This window comes from Trifolium pratense, linkage group LG4 (genome assembly GCF_020283565.1).
Source record: "Trifolium pratense cultivar HEN17-A07 linkage group LG4, ARS_RC_1.1, whole genome shotgun sequence".
NCBI classification, from domain to species: domain Eukaryota; kingdom Viridiplantae; phylum Streptophyta; class Magnoliopsida; order Fabales; family Fabaceae; genus Trifolium; species Trifolium pratense.
Genome location: NC_060062.1, coordinates 37,033,772 through 37,052,181, shown reverse-complemented (window position 1 = coordinate 37,052,181; position 18,410 = coordinate 37,033,772).

Below are 18,410 nucleotides of genomic sequence, written 5' to 3'. Positions count from 1 at the left end.
AGCGAGACCTGGAGTAGGTTCTGCTCCTCACTGGTGTGGGTGAACGGCGAGCTGGGCGAGCTTGCGCCGTGATCCTCGACTCGGCAATTGCGTCAATGCGACGGCTTTGTTGCTCGAGCCTTTGATTCTGCTGCTCGAATCGCTGGTTCTGTTGCAGCAGTAAGTCCGACTGGCGGTTGATTGCATTGACCAGCGCAGCCATCATTTCTTGCATGGGAACGCCCGGAGGGATAGCCGCTGCCGGAGTCGCCTGTGGCGGGGTAGCCACAGGGATCTGCGGTTCTTCTGGGTTGTAGGGCTCGTAGTGCGCGTTTTGCTCTCCCTGGCCATCTTCCGTTACGGAGGCGAATTGGCCGTCCCCTGGGTGGTACGCTGCGTAGTCCATCGGTGATCCATGGTTCTCCGCCACTTGCTCCGGGATTTGATGGTTGTTAACGCCAGCCATTGGTCGTGAAAGGGTGTTTTGAGGAAGTTTTTTAGTTTTTGGTTTGAATAAACAGGGAAACTATGTTCCCACAGACGGCGCCACTGATCGTGTTGACCAGAATGATGCGACTTCGCCGGCGTTTTGCGGTGGTTGAGAGCGTTTGAGACCCCTGTTGGAGCGGAGGGGGGTTGTGTACCTGCAGGCACTCCGACGCTCAAGTCAGTATGTGTGTAAGGTTTTCTTAGCTATCAAATGCGTACCTTGCAAATGAAGTGGAGATGCATATATATAGCCCCCAGCGCTGGGCTAAGGCCCTTGATGGCATTAATGGCCATCAAGTGGCTGCCGGAAAACGGCTTGGAGGCCTTGATGTGCAGTAAATGCTCATCATTCCGGTTTACGGCCGTTACAATACGCAAGGGTATCTGACCGTTAGGACGTGCTCGGATGGTATGTATGTTCGACACCCTCTGATGCTCGAGCTCTAAGCTCGGCCCAGAACAATACATAATTTAATTTTAACCTTTTAATTTTGAACGAACACTATTTTTACCCGTAGGTACGTATTGAGTTATGGATAACCTGTTCAATAAGATTCCTCCCTCGTTTGCTCCGTCGCAGCTGCCAGTAACCCCAAATGAATTAAATATTGCCTGGAGAGTAATTTGCCCCATTATCATCCTTGGGGTTTTATTTTTTATTTTTGGAATGGTCAGTTTTAAAATATGCCAAACCTATTTTCATGGTGGACGCAGTCAAGTGCATCCGTCGGTGCAATCAGAACGGTTTCTACATTATCTTCGCTCAAATGTAAGTTCTAATTAGCTCTCAACAAATTCTTAAATTATTCTATGATGAATTTTGCTCTTAATTAATTGCTTTTATTTTTGCAGTTCCCGGACATTTTTCCTGCCGACCGTTAAGATTGATCGTTGCTCACAGAGAGTTTGCTCTATTAGTTATTGTCTAATTCTCCCGCCTATATTTTTTTTTGTAAGAGACAATTCACTTTTTAGATTTATTGGAAAATTGTTGAATTTTGTTTATATTATAGTCAATCCAATACACTCCCCTAAGTTTATTTAAAGAAGACTCCACTTATTCATTTTTAAGATGAAATTTCTTTTGGCCACTAGATTACTATAAAAAAAAAATTAATAATAATAAACCATGTGGTGCTAGGAGTACCAATAAGGTGGTATTAAGTATTAAAACAACCATTTTTAAATTTTTTAAAAAAGGTTATATTTACATGAAACAATTTCATATTTAAAACAAAAGTTATAAACTACTATGAAGCATGGACACGAACATCGGACGCTACACGAATAGTAACACTAAATTGGAAGCAGATGAATTGATTTTTTTTTTCTTTGTTGGAATTTGATAAGACATGTGAATAGTATAGTATAGTATAGTATAGTATAGTATAGTATAGTATAGTATAGTATATATATACTCCATCCGGACACAAATATAAGAAGAAAAAAACTTCAAATATTGGACACAAATACAAGCAAAAGTAAACTACTTTTAAACTAATTAATATAACTATTCATAATATACCCTTATTTAACCATTTCACTTTTCAAAAGTATTTTTTGTTTATATAATATTTTTTTGAAGAGGCTTGCTTATATAATGTTACGGAGGGAGTAGTTTAAAATTGTGAGATGTGGTTTTTTAGTCCAATTTTAAAAGGTGCACAAGCAACCCCGTAAAAGCGGAAAAAAAATATAACAAATTTTAGTTACTATTATAAGCAAAAGTTAACTACTTTAATTAATTAATACTTTTATTTCTAATATACCATCAGGACTATTTTCTTTAAGCATTTATTTCATTTTACTTTCCAAGGAAAAGAAAGTTTATTTACATAGGGTAATATAATAAACTTATCCATGTTTTATATTAAATCAAAAAAACTAACTACACTTAACTAAATTCTTTAAACATCGCGCAGATAGTTTTTTTCTTATAAATATAACCGGACGGAGTATATCATAGCAAAACACTCATTAATTGTAAAGGCACTACAAGAAAATAAGGATTTTGCGACAATTCCACTGCGACAATATGAACATAACTGTCGCAATGTCAATTTTTTAAGATATTTGCAACGGTTTGTACGACAGTTTCTACAACCGTCGCAATATTATTTTATTTTTTTAACGGAAGTGTTTTGTTGTTATGACGGGGAAAATTTCGTTTTAGCACTCAATGGAGTTTGTATCCTCTCTATTTCCAATTCTTTCCATTTTCTCATTTATTATATAGTTTTGGGAATATAAATGCAAAAGTGTGACATTAAATGAGTCCAAATATCTTTTATACATCAAAAAATATTTAAAAACTTTAGTAATGGAAGAAATGGAAACAATAGAAACGGAGAGGATCCCAACTCCACTCAATGAAAATGAAATCTCTTTGTTAAAAAAAAAAAGAGTAAACTGTCAAATGCCCCATGAAATTTTAAAATTCGTCAAATACCCCTGAAATTTGGAAATAGACAAATACCGCGTGAAATTTTAAAAAGTCAATCAAATTGCCCCCTGGCGTGGACTTTGACCGGTAGTGTCAGGTGACAATTTGATTGACTTTTTAAAATTTCAATAGTGTATTTGCCTATTTCCAAATTTCAGGAGGATATTTGACGAATTTTAAAATTTAAGAGGTATTTGACAATTTACTAAAACAAATATATATATATATATATATATATATATATATATATATATATATATATATATATATATATATATATATATATATATATATTTAAATTCCGCCACAAATTAAATTCATCTATATTAGTGCTCTTGCAGGAATATGAAAGCCTTAATTGGTATTCATGAGAACCCATGATAGTGTTAAAGTCACCGTAGAAACACGTTAACTTCATCCAAGGTTCAGCTATAAATACAAGGTCAAGTTTATTCAGGAAAACAATTCTTCTGAGAGCTAATCTAGTAGGGGAATTAGCTAAACCCCTTACATTTCAGAAGATGCACTTCATTGAGATTGATTGGAAAGATCAACCTTTGATCTGGTTGAATATAAAGGCCTACTCCCTTGAGCTGAAATGTTTCTAGTTTTTCTTCTTATTTCTAGTAACAAGTTAAAAGCCTTGATCATCTAATTGACTATAGCCTTCTTATTTCTTCTTATTTTTCTGCACTGTTTTGCCTTGTTTTTCTGTTGTTTCAGCTTTTGTTCTTTTTATATCTGTACTATCAACTCACTAAGCACTATCTATTACTAGTGCATATAGACTATGAATCACGGTTTGTCCAAGTGATTTACATATCTCACTTGAACATAAAAAATTTAATTACTCAAAACTTAAATTTTATTTGTTGATGATGTAAAATTTTACATAATTCTTTTTATTTATTATTGTTGGAATATTTTATGATATTCCAATAATATTATGTGGGCAAATATCTTTATATAATTATATTAACTATTTATCAATTATGAGCCGTAATTGATTAAGTGATCAAATAAAGTTATAAGGCTAATTAGATTTCTATTTAGAAATTGTACCAAAAAAAAAAAGATTTCTATTTAGAAATTAACTAATTAATTAATTGGATATGAGCTCAATATGAGTGGAATTCAGGATGATCCATTTCGGAATAATGGAAACCTTAATTGGCCATCACACTATATATAGGCTATGATCCCAATATACCGGACACACAGCATATTACCTCTTCTCCCCATCTGAAGAGTGCTTAGGACATAAGGAAGAACCACAAGCCAACGAGTGCTTGTCATCCGGCTATCTTTCTTTGTGTTTCAGGAGTGTGTATCTCATGAATTCGTCATCCAGGTATTCCTAATACTGATCTTTGATAAATCAACATGTCGTAGATCATATTTTATATACATGTTCATGTTTATTAAGTTTCCGCACTAAAGTAAAATTATGAATTTAATCTTTATTGTTGAGCATGATTTATATGATTAATATTAAATTAATTCCAACAAATGATATCAGAGCGGGTCTTCATGTTGTTTTATTGGGATTGGATTTCGCTTCTATAATATGAACCCTAATTTGAATTTGGTAATAAAGGTTTTCGTGTGGCTTTGTATATGAACCCTAATTTGAATTTGGTAATAAAGGTTTTCGTGTGGCTTTCTTATTTTAGTGGGATTGACATTTGGTTTTTATTGAAATAAAATATTTCTACGTGTTTACAGTGCACTAATTGGATTAATTGTGCATCTTAATTTTGTTCATATAGAATTGTCACCACTCATCACTGTGGTTGGTTATATTATCCTGCCCATATAAGAAATTCATTCAGTGTGATTTTGTGATTCAGACGTGAATTTTATTTTAATTGTATTTTGGGAAATTGAAAGCATAAGTAAGGAAATAAGGATATTTATGTATGTGACCACCGATTGAATATGGCCAATTCTATTCTTCCTTTTTTGTTAACCAGCAACAATTTTAAGTGGTAGATATACAAATTAAAATCATGTATTTTAATTTATCGGGCTTCTACACTTTTGTTATTGAAGTTGTGCTTTCAAATTTGGTTTCTATTTGAAATTTTGGATTGAATTTCTGAGCAATCAAGATATGGAAATATTGTGTTTTTTCATTTAAGTCAAATTTCCAATGTTTATTCCTTTTGTATCCCGTGGATTCATAGTAAGGTGCATCGTTATAGTGCAAAGTTGATTTTTTTCTGGTCTTGCTACACGAAATCAATTTGTGTCTGACACTATTATAGCAAATATATATTGATTCACATTCCTCATGTACTTAAAGTTTATTTTGAGAAATAAGGTATACGAAGATTTGGTAAATATGAAGATTTGGTTTAATATTTTTTTTTTTTGGTAGAAAATCAATTGCTGTTAAATACCAATTAATAAGGATTCTCAAAATACTTTAACCAAATTTGGTATGTACGAAAACTAAAGTTTTGATTCTTTAAAATTTTGGGAAAATACAGATTCTATAATAATTTGTTTATTTATAGAATATAAAGTTTTGTTTCCTTTTATTTTGAAAAATATCATTCTAGAATTATTCGTTTCTTTATTTAAAGAATCATTGAGTATATGTGAATCAATTGTAGCAATAAGGTTACTTCTTTCTTGTGCGGTTAATCATGGATAGAGGTGGGAATAGGCTAGGCCGAGCTAGGCTTTGCCAAGCCTGGGCCTGGCCTGTCAAAAAATCTACGGCCTGAGCCTGGCCTGTGGCCTATCATAGGCCTAATTTTAAGGCCTGAGCCTGGTCTTTTGAAAGCCTGATGTGGCCCGTTGGCCTGTTTAAAAGCCTATTTCATATGAACATATTTAAATAAATAATTATATTTTTTTTAAATATACTTATGAACGAATAAACCAATGTTCCTTTTGATATTTAACATGATATTTTAGAAATTTTGACTATATATGTCATCATATTTTAATCTATAATCTATAATATGTAATAAGCCAGACTTATTTGTCTTTCTCTCTCCTCTTCTCATTCAACCTCATTCCTCACATTTAATGTTGATATACATATTTATTTTTTATTTCTCCCAAATAGTAGATGTGTTAACTAAATTATTTTCACAATTATGATTTGAAAAATAACACACGCATATATTTAGAAATTATTGATCAAGTATGATTGTTGATCAAATATGATTACTGATTTACAATTCAGTCAAAACTACATTAAAGAAAATTTAACAATATTAAAGAATTGGATTATACCAAATATAAATTAAGCAACATTCTATATTTATGTTCTACTATTATTATTATTATTATTATTATTACTATTATTATTATATTATTATTATTATTATTATTATTATTATTATTATTATTATTATTATTATTATTATTATTATTACTACCTTTTATGTTATTATTTTACATCTATAAATAATGAGTCTCCTATAAAGTTTTATTCAACAAAGTAAATCATGTTGATGCTCACTGCCTCACGTTCTTCTTCTTGCTTTTTTTTTTTTGACACATCTCTCTTCTTTTTTATTGTTTCTCATTTTAATTTATATATTGGCATGAATTTGCATTTTTTAAATTTCAAATATTTCTTTTTCTCAATTATTCTTTCTTTTGTTTCACCATTCTTTTATTCAAATTTTTATGCAGGTTCATTAGCTTTTGGAAAGAAATATTTGATCATATATTAGAATCATTCTTTAAAGGTTTGTAGTCTTTTCTGATAATCTTTATTCTTAATTGTTTTCTCTCTACCTATATTTCTTTTTTTTTTTTTCGGATACCTATGTTTTTTATTACATACATATGTGTTTATAGGTAATATACAAGTGTGTCTTGATCACCTACGTACGAAATTTGAAAGGAAAGAGGAAGGCAAGAACCATGCTTTCAGAAAAGTGGCGGTCCGAATCTTATTTAACCTTTTGAATAAATTTCTTGATTTTAGGTGTAATGAACAAATTGACAACCTATCAATTTGACATGTGAATTCGTTGACATCACACTTATAAAGGAAGCATGTGTGATTATTTGAAGTAATGGATTAACGAAAATGTGCAAAAGTTTTGTTTACCTCCGGCATTCTATGAGTCTTGAATGAACTACATCCAATATTTTGTGTAATGTAAAGATTGAAAATGTCTATACTATAATACTTTTTTATATGACTATACTATAATACTCTTTCTTTTTCTTTTTTTTTTTTATAAATAAGTTCACAATTTAATTTTGTTGGGAAGATTGAAACTATTTCAATAGTAATGACAAATATAAAACAATATTTAAATTATACATGTGCCCAAAGTTTTTTTTTTTACTCAATGTGCCCAAAGTTAAATAGATGCTCTTAGTAAGTTTTTATTTTACATGGTTCTTAATAGTAACATATATATAAAAAAAGTTGCATATTTAAATTATATTTATATATTTTGTAAAAAAAAAATGTTTATATATTTGACAACAATCAAATATAAAACAATGTACCATAAAAATATACAAAACAATGTGTTATAGGATTATTTGACATATGTATTGAAGAACATAATTGAATTTGTAATTTTGTACCCAAAATATTCATCGAACTATATGAAAAACTTTTAAAAAATAAAGGATAATCTTTATTATAGCATATTAGCTGGTAAATGCTATTTCAAAATTGTTTGATTTTTTTCAGTAATATATCAAAAATTTCTGAATATAGAATATTCTTTTATTCTAGAAACATTTCAATTTCAATTCAATTATATTTATGTATGGTTTTAATTTAATTTAAAAATGAATAAGGTAATCCATTCCTTCTTAATTTAAGGATTACATTTAATACATTAAGGGAAATGAAACCAAAATTATTTCCTTTAATAATATTTTAAACAATAAATTAAAATATATTTATTCCTTTATCATCAGTTACTAATCAATTTTAATCTCATCTCATCTCATTCATAAATAAAATTAAATATGCCAGATCACATAGTTGTACTACACAAAATTTTATTTAATATTGTGATGCATCTCTAAAACCTTCTTTCATATATCTCTCTATATAAAGGTATATCAATCAATTAATTTTCTACAACAACCACTATTTTAAAATCCCATTGTTGTTATACTTTTTTATTGTACTTTTTTATATTATTATTACTATTATTATTATTATTATTATTATTATTATTATTATTACCTTTTATGTTATTATTTTACATCTATAAATAATGAGTCTCCTATAAAGTTTTATTCAACAAATTAAATCATGTTGATGCTCACTGCCTCAAGTTTTTTTTCTTGCTTTTTTTTTTGACACATCTCTCTTCTTTTTAATTGTTTCTCATTTTAATTTATATATTGGCATGAATTTGCATTTTTTAAATTTCAAATATTTCTTTTTCTCAATTATCATTTCTTTTGTTTCACCATTCTTTTATTCAAATTTTTATGCAGGTTCATTACCTTTTGGAAAGAAATATTTGATCATATATTAGAATCTTTCTTTAAAGGTTTGTAGTCTTGGCAAAGGTTATAAAACGTTTTGTTGTTCAAAACCATATGGTCATGTTGTTATATCCTATTTATTTTAATGTAAGATGTTCACTAATATCATGTTTTTTACTAATGAAATAGTAAAATCAAATTATATCAAATTATATTGTGAAGACTAATATGTAAGTGTGGTCTAATATTGATTACCGGACATATACCACCACTAATTTTTCCTTTGGAAACTCTTTGGACATCGGTGCATTTTATAATCTGTGTGATACGAAAGTGATTTTTCTTTTATAATGTGAATGTGGTTTATTAGCTTTGCTTCTATGTGACATTAATGTGTCATTTGAATGGATGCGATTGTTTCTCATTAGATTATATTTTTTATTTGAATTTTTGTTTTGAGTTCGGTTTTAATGTTATTTTTATTTTTATATGGTTGTAGAATAATGATCACAACAATGAGATTAAAATGGATTAAAGACTTTTGAGACATGTTAGAGGAAAATATAGATAAATTACTGCAGATAAATCTTTTGTTAGAAAATAAAAATTTGTTTTTATTCTTCTCTAAGATGATTAACTTAGAATGAATTACTCTTTTATTTGTAAAAAAAAAAAAAAAATCAGAATGTTTTATTTCTTTTGTCACAAGATTTACTCTACCGAATAATTGAACAAAGAGTAAAATTGAGACCAATTTTGTAATTCAAATACATGTGAATTTTGAATATGATTATAAATTAAAAACACTTAATTATGTCCCATAATTTTGACTTGACTTCTCCTACCATAACTTTTTCAACTTAAATAATGGACATTTATTAAAAATTAATCTACAATAAATGTCACAATTCTCAATTAATTATTCATAATCATGAATTAAAGGAACGAAAATCAGATCTTCTCAATTTTTTTTTGTTTCAAATTGTCAGTTTTTCTATACATAATCAAAATAATCAATGATTTTTTTTTTGACTTCTAATGCAAAATTTTTTAACTCTCTATCAACGTACTAATCATATACTTCTACATGTCAAACTCTACACGATTCTTAAAAAAAAACACTACATGATTCTTCTGATTTTTTTTAAGGAAAAAACTATTCAGATGCAATAAGAATATAATAGTGAAATATCCTAAACTTAATAAGTCACGGATAGTTTTTAATTAGTCAATTCAATTTCAAATTTTAAATGACTTTTGGTAAAAAAGAAATGTAAATGTGTTTTCTAGAAAAAAAATTCAAATGTTAATATACTCCTAAATAATTACTTTGATCCTAAATAATTCCGTTAAAAAATATATTCAAATTCATTTTTATATTATCTTTTATTAAAAAGAATTTAAGGTAGACGGGATGATACTTAATCTAAGACATGAAACACCTTAGAGTTCAAAGAATAGTTGCAATTTTTTTTTAATTATGAAATTAAATGTTTCATTAATTCATATAAATTCATATTTTCAATTTTTATCAAAAAAGAAATCATATATTCAATTAAATGTGGCAAAAATAGTAGTTTTTTAGGTTTCATTTCATGTTGCTAAGGGTTGTAAAAAAAATTCCATGTTGCTAAGTGTTGATTATACATCTTTTTCAACAAAAAGTGGTTAGTATACTTAAGTATGCAGAAATATTTGGACAAAATCGATGAACCCAACAAATCAAATCAAAGTGAAAATTACTCGATCTTTTTTTGCTTTAAGTAAAAAAATTAACTAAACCAAAAAAACTAAACTGAATTTGTTTGTTTTTTGTTTTTGATTTTAATTAAGCAAGGAAATGCATCAATAAATTTATTAAGCTTACGAATTCCACTTTGACTTTGCCTATGAGGTAACACTCAAACAGTACGAGGCAACAGCCTAAAATTTATCATTCTCTTTATCATTAAGTTCAACAAAACCATCGTTCTTCTCTTCATGCTTCAAATTCCGTGTTTCAAGTTCTCTTGAATAGTTTTCTATCTGTGTTTTCATTTCTTTAAATCCATTGCATGCATCAAGTTCTCTCGGGTACAAGGGCAGATCTAAACCTGACATATTTGTGTGGCAAAAAAAACACGTTCACAAATTTCATAGTTGAAAAAACATGTTTGATGCTTGCAGTTGCTATCGGCAAGACCAAAACCAACTTAAGAAGCTTATAAACCATATCAAATGTGTTGCACTTATTTGTTTTCACAAGTTTTGCACAAAGATCTTATGTTCTTTTAAGTTTGCAAATTTCGAGTCACATTGAACATAATTCTGAAGCTAATGTCAAGATTATAGCTTGAAATTTGAGACTTAATTTCTAGATGTGTTTCCAACAATTCATAATCAACAACTTTAACACTTTCATTGTTTGAGTTGAGTAGAATTTCAGCATAGTATTAGTGCAGCCTGCAGGATATGAAGTAAGCAAATTATACAATTACAATTTATACAAAATCAGAATTTACATAATTCATTTGGGGCTTAAATATGCAAAAGGTCCGTGTACTTACGGGTCATTTGAGTTTTAGTCCCTGCATTTAAAAAACCTTTCATTTTGTCACTGCACTTTCATTTTATTTTAAAAAAATAGTTCACAAGCTGAATTTTGTGCTAATATCAATAACAAGTATCCAGATTTTAAATTCTATTTTTTTTCATGTCGTCCTTGAGTCAAAGAGACCATTGGTGATTTGATTTCAACAATGATGTGATTTCTAAATCGGTGGAAGGTGTACTTTTGAAAGTGAAGTTGTTGTAAAGAAATGTTTAAGATGTATTTCAGCTCTTGCGCAACATTATGCTGACAACATGTTATTACCCAAAGAGATGAATGAAATTCATGTGGATATGTTCTGGTGAATAACTGAGTGGAAATAAGAACAAAAAAAAAATGTCAAGCTCTGGAAGGTACTGAAATCTAACATATTTATTAGAAATCACCTCACTAATAAGATTGGCATAGGAAAATGTCAAGTTTTGGAATGGAATTCATGTGGATATGTTCTTGGTGTTGTTGTGTTTGTATATTTTATTATTGTTGTTATAAGAAAATGGCATGTTGTTCAATTTGCTTTGTGTATTGTAGTCAATCGGCTGTGGTTTCATATATGTGTCATTTAATTGCCTTTAGTTATGACAATTTTTAATCTCTTGCCTTTAGTTAACATTCTATATGTGTCATAAGCCATTCATATAAATTCCTTCAAAAAAAAAGAAGTCATTCATATAAATGACAATAGCTCGAAGATTTTTACCCAAACTCCACTACCAAGACCAATGTCTAATCTTACCACCGAATCGGTTTCATTTGATTTGTTTCATGATTTTAAGTTTTGCGTTATAATCACTATAACAAGCTTTATCTTGAATTTTATTTGTTTTGTAATATTATACTTATATTGAATATTAACATTCAATATTTGATGTAGAGTAATAAGTTAGAGTAGCAAACAAGTTCTTCAATAGCCAAGTTTTTTGGCCAATGTAAGACCTCTATAAACAACATAAAGTTTCGCAAGAATCATGTCAGACGACTCACGAATGAAGCCAGAAAAGTCTGCTAAGTAAAAATATAAATTATATCTGATAAGACCCTCATAACTAGCTCTAATCGGGGAACCTACACAACTACCGTCAACGTTGAGGACCACACAAGAGAAGTTTTCATTGTTCCATTTGATGAACCTGTACCAACGTGATTAGAGGAGAAAAAAGATGTGAAAATCTCGACCAAGCTCTGAATGTTGAAGGATAGTTGATTTAAGGACAAAATTCATTGTTTGAATAAATTAAATTATGATATCTCCATATACACCAAACACCAGCCGAGAAGGAATTAGCTTAGGGACACATGGAGCCAACCTTGGCCAATCATGTGCGTCAATTAAAGAGAAGAAAGTCCAGTCATTGAATTCAATGTGGTGCCAAAGGTTTCTAGATAATGTATAGTCCTGAACACAATGAAGGAAAGTCGTTTCCTGGAGGCCACATCGAGTAAAAATAGAGGAAATGTCCAACTTCCGATGATTGAGTAAGGATAAAGCAAGAACCAAATTATGACAGGCTAACCGTAAGAAAAAGATGATATTCGCATGTAACTATTTTACTTTAAATAAAATGCAGAAAGTCAAAAGTTTAGAAATAAAAAGATGATTTTCGAATGTAACTACTTTACTTTATTTTATGTGCGCAGCAAATTTGAATTGTGTTAAATTGTTTTTGTAATAAAAATAAATTTAAATGTATATTGGTCTTCATATTTTCATAAAAGTAAAATTTAGACCCCTTATTAAAAAAAATGATTTTTTGGCCTTATTTTTTTTTCCCCAAAATTTTAGTCATCATTTAATTATTAACATTTTAATTTTTGAAGTAGCAAAATTTGTTACACAGATTTTTAAAGACAAAAAAATTTGATGACTTATTAAACATATATATTAGTATAATTTATCATTTTTTTGTATTAGATAATTATGAAATTTAAAATATTAAAATCCTAATTTTTATAGTCACTTTTTAACCCGTGCTTGGCACGGGTCCGTATGCTAGTTCTAGTTTATAATAATACATTTATATATGTTAAAAACGAATGTAGATTAATAAATTTAAACTACTTAAAAAGTTAATATATTTATAATTTAACCAAAGTACAAATTTTAATATATAAATTATAATCTTAGTAAAAATATCATTCATATTAAGTTAAATAGGCCGGCCTAATAGGCCTCAAAGGCTTTTTTAATGGCCTGCGGCCTGGCCTTTTTAGCTAAATAGGCTTATAAAAAAGCCTTGGCCTGCTCTATTTAAAGAAATAGGCTGGCCTGGCCTGAGCCTGTGTAGGCTGGGCCTTAAGGCCCGGTAGGCCGGCCTGGCCTGTTCCCACCTCTAATCATGGAATAACTTTGTATCAAATGGATGTTAAAAGTGCATTCTTAAATGGTTTTATCTCTGAAAAAGTATATGTCAAACAACCTCCTGGTTTTGAAGATATCTCAAATCCAGAACATGTTTTTAAACTTAAGAAATCATTGTATGGTCTGAAACAAGCTCCAAAGAGCTTGATATGATAGACTCAGTAATTTTCTCCTAGAAAAGGGATTTGAGAAAGGAAAAGTTGACTGTACACTCTTTAGAAAAACAACTAAAGAAGACATTTTAATCATTCAAATATATGTTGATGACATTATCTTTGGTTCTACTAATGCCTCTTTGTGCAAGAATTTTTCTAAGATAATGTAGGAAGAATTTGAGATGAGCATGTGGGAGAATTGAAGTTCTTTCTTGGAATTCAAATTAATCAGAAGAAAGAAGGAACATATGTTCACCAAACCAAATATACAAAGGAACTTCTGAAGAAATTCAACTTAGATGATTGCAAGATAATGAACACTCCCATGCACTCAACAACCAACATGAGCAAAATAGAAGATGAAGGAAAAGTAGATCAAAAGGTCTACAAAGGTATGATTGGTTCTTTACTCTATCTGACAACTTCAAGGCCTGATATTTTATTCAGTGTCTGCTTGTGTGCAAGATTCCAGTCAGATCCTAGAGAATCTCATCTTACAACTGTAAAGATAATCTTTAGATATCTGAAAGGAACAACTAATCTTGGATTACTTTATAAGAAATCCAATGATTATGTGCTGAATGGATTCTGTGATGCTGATTATGTTGGAGATAAGATTGAAAGAAAATCCACAAGTGGCAATTGTCAATTTATTGGTGAAAACCTTATCTCCTGGGCTAGTAAAAGGCAAACTATTATAGCATTATCAACAGCAGAAGCAGAATACATTTCAGCAGCTAAGTGCTGCACACAACAACTACTCTGATTGAAATATCAGTTAGAAGATTATAAAGTAAGCAGTCACAATATTCCTTTATATTGTGATAACACTGCAACCATTCATTTATCTAAAAACTATATCCTTCACTCTAGAGCCAAACATATTGAAATTAAACACCATTTTATCAAAGACTGTGTTCAGAGAGGTATAATAGATATTAAGTTCGTTGATACTGAAAATCAATGGGCTGACATATTTACTAAAGCCTTACCTGTTGAAAGATTTGATTTTATAAAGAAACATCTGAACATGTTTTCAATCTCTGAATAAATTTTTTTTTTTGGCTCCTAAAGTGTAAGAGATTAAGTATGTCAGAACTTCTGCATCAGATCATCTGAAGGCACAAGCTCTGAAGTACTTACCTCTGATAGGATATTTTCAACTCAGAGGCTCTGACTTATCTAAGTGGAAAACGTTTAGCATTCGCTGCTTAACCGTTGTCCACTAAGATGGCAGTTACTAAATAATTTTTTTTAACACGTGGCCTGTGCCTGTCAGGTAGTGGGTGGTTAATGATGACTTTTGATATTCAAACTTTTGTCAAATAAGCGTAACTTCCCATATTTGCCATTTTTATGTTAAGTTTTGTGCATTTAAATAAACTTTCACAATACACTTGCACACTTTTCACTCTCACAACCTACACTTTCGTCTCTCTCTAAACCTTCAACAAAATTTATTTCTCTCCTTCGTTAGCTTCAACCCAACCCTAAACCTCAACATGTCTACTTCGATGAATCCTCTTGGTATTCCCCCTATCTCAGAAAGGATTTAGAGTACACGGGTAATGAAATGGAATTTCAAGAATCCATGCTTTCACTAGTTACGGAGAAGATGGTTGATTTTGAAGGATTAAAAGCAAACAACTTCAACGTGGAACCCTATTTTGTTAAACAAGGATGGAAGAGATACTTTGATATGTTAAACAGACCGGTTTATCCTGAACTTCTTAAGCATTTCTAGATGAAAGCTAAGATTTTCACAAAGTATGAAGCGAAGCAGGAAGAACAGCAAGCTATTGAAAGGAATCCTAGTCTTAAAGGAAAATCTAGGAAGGAAATAGGTCTTATCGAATTCACTGGTACACAGATTAGGTCGAACATCTGTGGTCTGAACCTGATTTACTCAAAGGAACATTTTAACAAGTTATTGAATCTGGACGACAAGGGTCTTATTCTGGATGCGTTTGAAAAGGATACAAGATACAGAGATGCTCTTCTTCACAGGATGTTTGTTAACATGTCTCAGAAGGGTAAAGTCAAAGGAATGACTGACGAATGCAGAGTTTTATTCAAGATTATCATATCATCTATTTGTCCTAGAATAGGTGGTACTGATACAATCTCCTAGACGCATCGTCACCTCATTTATTTCCTTCTGACTGAGAAGAAGGTTAATCTGGGAGATTATCTATTTGAAAGGATATGTGAAGCCATTCATCTCAGCAAGACTCAGAGGAGAACTTCCATTGTTCATCCTAGACTTCTGTCTGAGCTCTTCTTTTAGTGCAAGATTGTCAAACTTGTAAAGAAATGTGATCCTGAGCTAGTTGCTGCTGAAGTCAGACCAGAAGTTCTCTCTGCTAGCTTCTTGACCAAGATGCACATCATAAATACCAAAGTAGTTCAGCCCCAGCAAGACTTTCAAGTTCACTTTGGTGACCCTTTCTATTTGGATGATTACCCCTTCATCTCAGAGCTTGATTGCGAAGAAGTCATTCAGAACTACTTAGAATCTCTTAGGGAACAAGGTCACACTGTAACAAGGGAAATGGTGCCTCCTATTCCAACTACTGATCCTCATGGTTTGAGAAGAAGAGGATCTAAGAGAAAGGTTGAGACTCAGAAGGAGGAAGTTTAGCCAGATCTTCTGAAGCAAAACAAGATCAAGGTTGAAAAGAAAGCTGAGAAGAGAACTAAGCAGAAGCATGAAGCTCCTGCTAAGAAGATCGTTGAAGAACCTTCTGTGGCTCAGAAGAGGAAATTGCAGCTGGATGATGATGCTGTAGACTCTGAAGAAACTGATACAGATGAGCAAACAATTGCTGCTAGTCTTCAGCAAAGAAAGAAAGCTCCTGCTGTTAAAGGTAAATCTCTTAAGCTCACAACTGAAACTGATAAAGAATTAGGCTATACTAAACCTCTTCGAACCATTCACCCTGAATCATCCAAACCTATCAACATCTATTCATCTGACAATTCAGAGGAACAAAGTTGTTCAACTGATGAACTCATCAACAGAGGTAAAACAATGCTTTCAAAACTTACCTCTAATGATAAGTCTCAGAAGGTGGACAAACAAGTTTCTTCTGACACTCCTCTTCAAGAACTAGAAAAACATCTTAGCCCAGACACTTTAAACACACACACTTTCACCCATGAAACCACTCAACCACAAAAATCCCCAGAGAAACCCCAATCACCAGAAAAACAACAACCTCTTACCTCCACACCAGCTTCACCAGTTAAACCATCATCTGGCCCACAACCAGATGAACCTAAACAAAACTCTCCAACCAAATCACCTGAACCTATCTCTGAGCCTATAGACTCTGAACCTATCTCTGAGCCTATGGACTCTGAACCAACCAATACACCAAGTGCTGCACATGAATCTCCTATACGTGTTCACACTTGAGCACCTCGTCCTCCACCTCTCACCATGGATGATCTTGTCATGTCTACTGCTGTGTTTGATGAAGCCTTCGAACGCTTTGGAGACCCAGAAGTAGATGTGGTCTCTTATATCTCAAGAAAAGATCTTAGCTCCATTAAATTCATCAGAACTCCTCCTGAACTACCAAAACCTTATAATGTACCTTACACTTATTCCAAAACCTCTGACCCCAAAACTGACCCTTTTGATAGCCTATCAAATCAATTTTACTGTGATCTTCTGAGATTATCTGAGCTCAGGAATAAGTTTCTCGTTTTTCCCTCTGATGTTGATGCTGAAGTCTATGCTCTCAAGGCCAAGTTGAGTGATCTTCTGGAAGTAATTGCTCAAGAGATTAAAGATGAAATTGGAAGCAAGGGAATGAAAGCTGCTAGACTTATGATGGAGGTTGTAGAACTATCCAGTCAAAAGAGATTGACTCTTCTCAGTCATGCAGAAATTGAGTTTGCTAGATCAGAGGCTGCTAGAAAAGCTGAAGAGGATAGGAAGGCTGAAGAGGACAAAATTTTCCAAGCTCTCAGGAGATGCAGATTAGAGTCTGAGTTGCTAAACAGATTAGAGGCAGAACGTATTGAAGCTGAAAGGCTAGCTCAAGAGAAGCCATTAATGATTGAGTATCCTGAAGTCATTGGTTCTTCCTCTGATAAAGGGAAAGCTCCTATGGACTCAGAAGTGGAAGATAAGCTCAAAGTTCTGGAGGAAGCAATTGGGAATCAAAGGTCTGACCAACAACAGCTTGCAGGCAAAGTGGACAATCTGGACACAAAAGTGGATGGCCTACATGAAAAATTTGACAAGATCCTTGCCCTCCTCTCATCCTCTAAACCCTAGGACTCTTATGTTTTTGCACTCATTATGATTTGTTTGTTTTCTGTTGTTATTGCACATTCAAACTTTGGTTTATTTTAATTATTTGTGTTTTTGTTTGGATATTATTTTGCACGTTCTTAATAGTTTTCAGTTATTTGTTAACGCAAACGAAAAACCAACAAGTATCTAAAGAAGCAGATAAAGGAAAACAAGAAATTGAGAATTCAAACTTTTATTCAATAGTTGAAATACTTGATTACATATGATAATGAAAAGAAAACCTAAGAATCTACTCTGATGAAATCTCGGATTCTTCAGGCTCTGAAGACTTCCTCTCAGATTCATCTAAGGAGATCTCTATTGGGTCTTCCTCTTCCTCAGGAACGTATGTAGCCAAGTACTCAGCATAATCAGAACCAATTTCATCTTCTTCAGATTCTGATTCTGATGAGATTATTATAATCTCAGCATCTTGTTTCTTCTTTTCCTGCTCCTCCTGCTGCTTGTAGTCTCGCTCTCGTTCTTCTTCCTTCTTGCGACGAGCTTCTGCGATTCTTGTGCTGAATCTTTTAATCTTTCTTTGGTTTGTTATTCTTTGCTTGGTTTGTTATTTTGTGAGTGACAATGACATCTAGTAACGTATTTATAGCCTATTTGGCGCGTTGGTTTTATCTTTTGAATTAATTTCTTCTCTC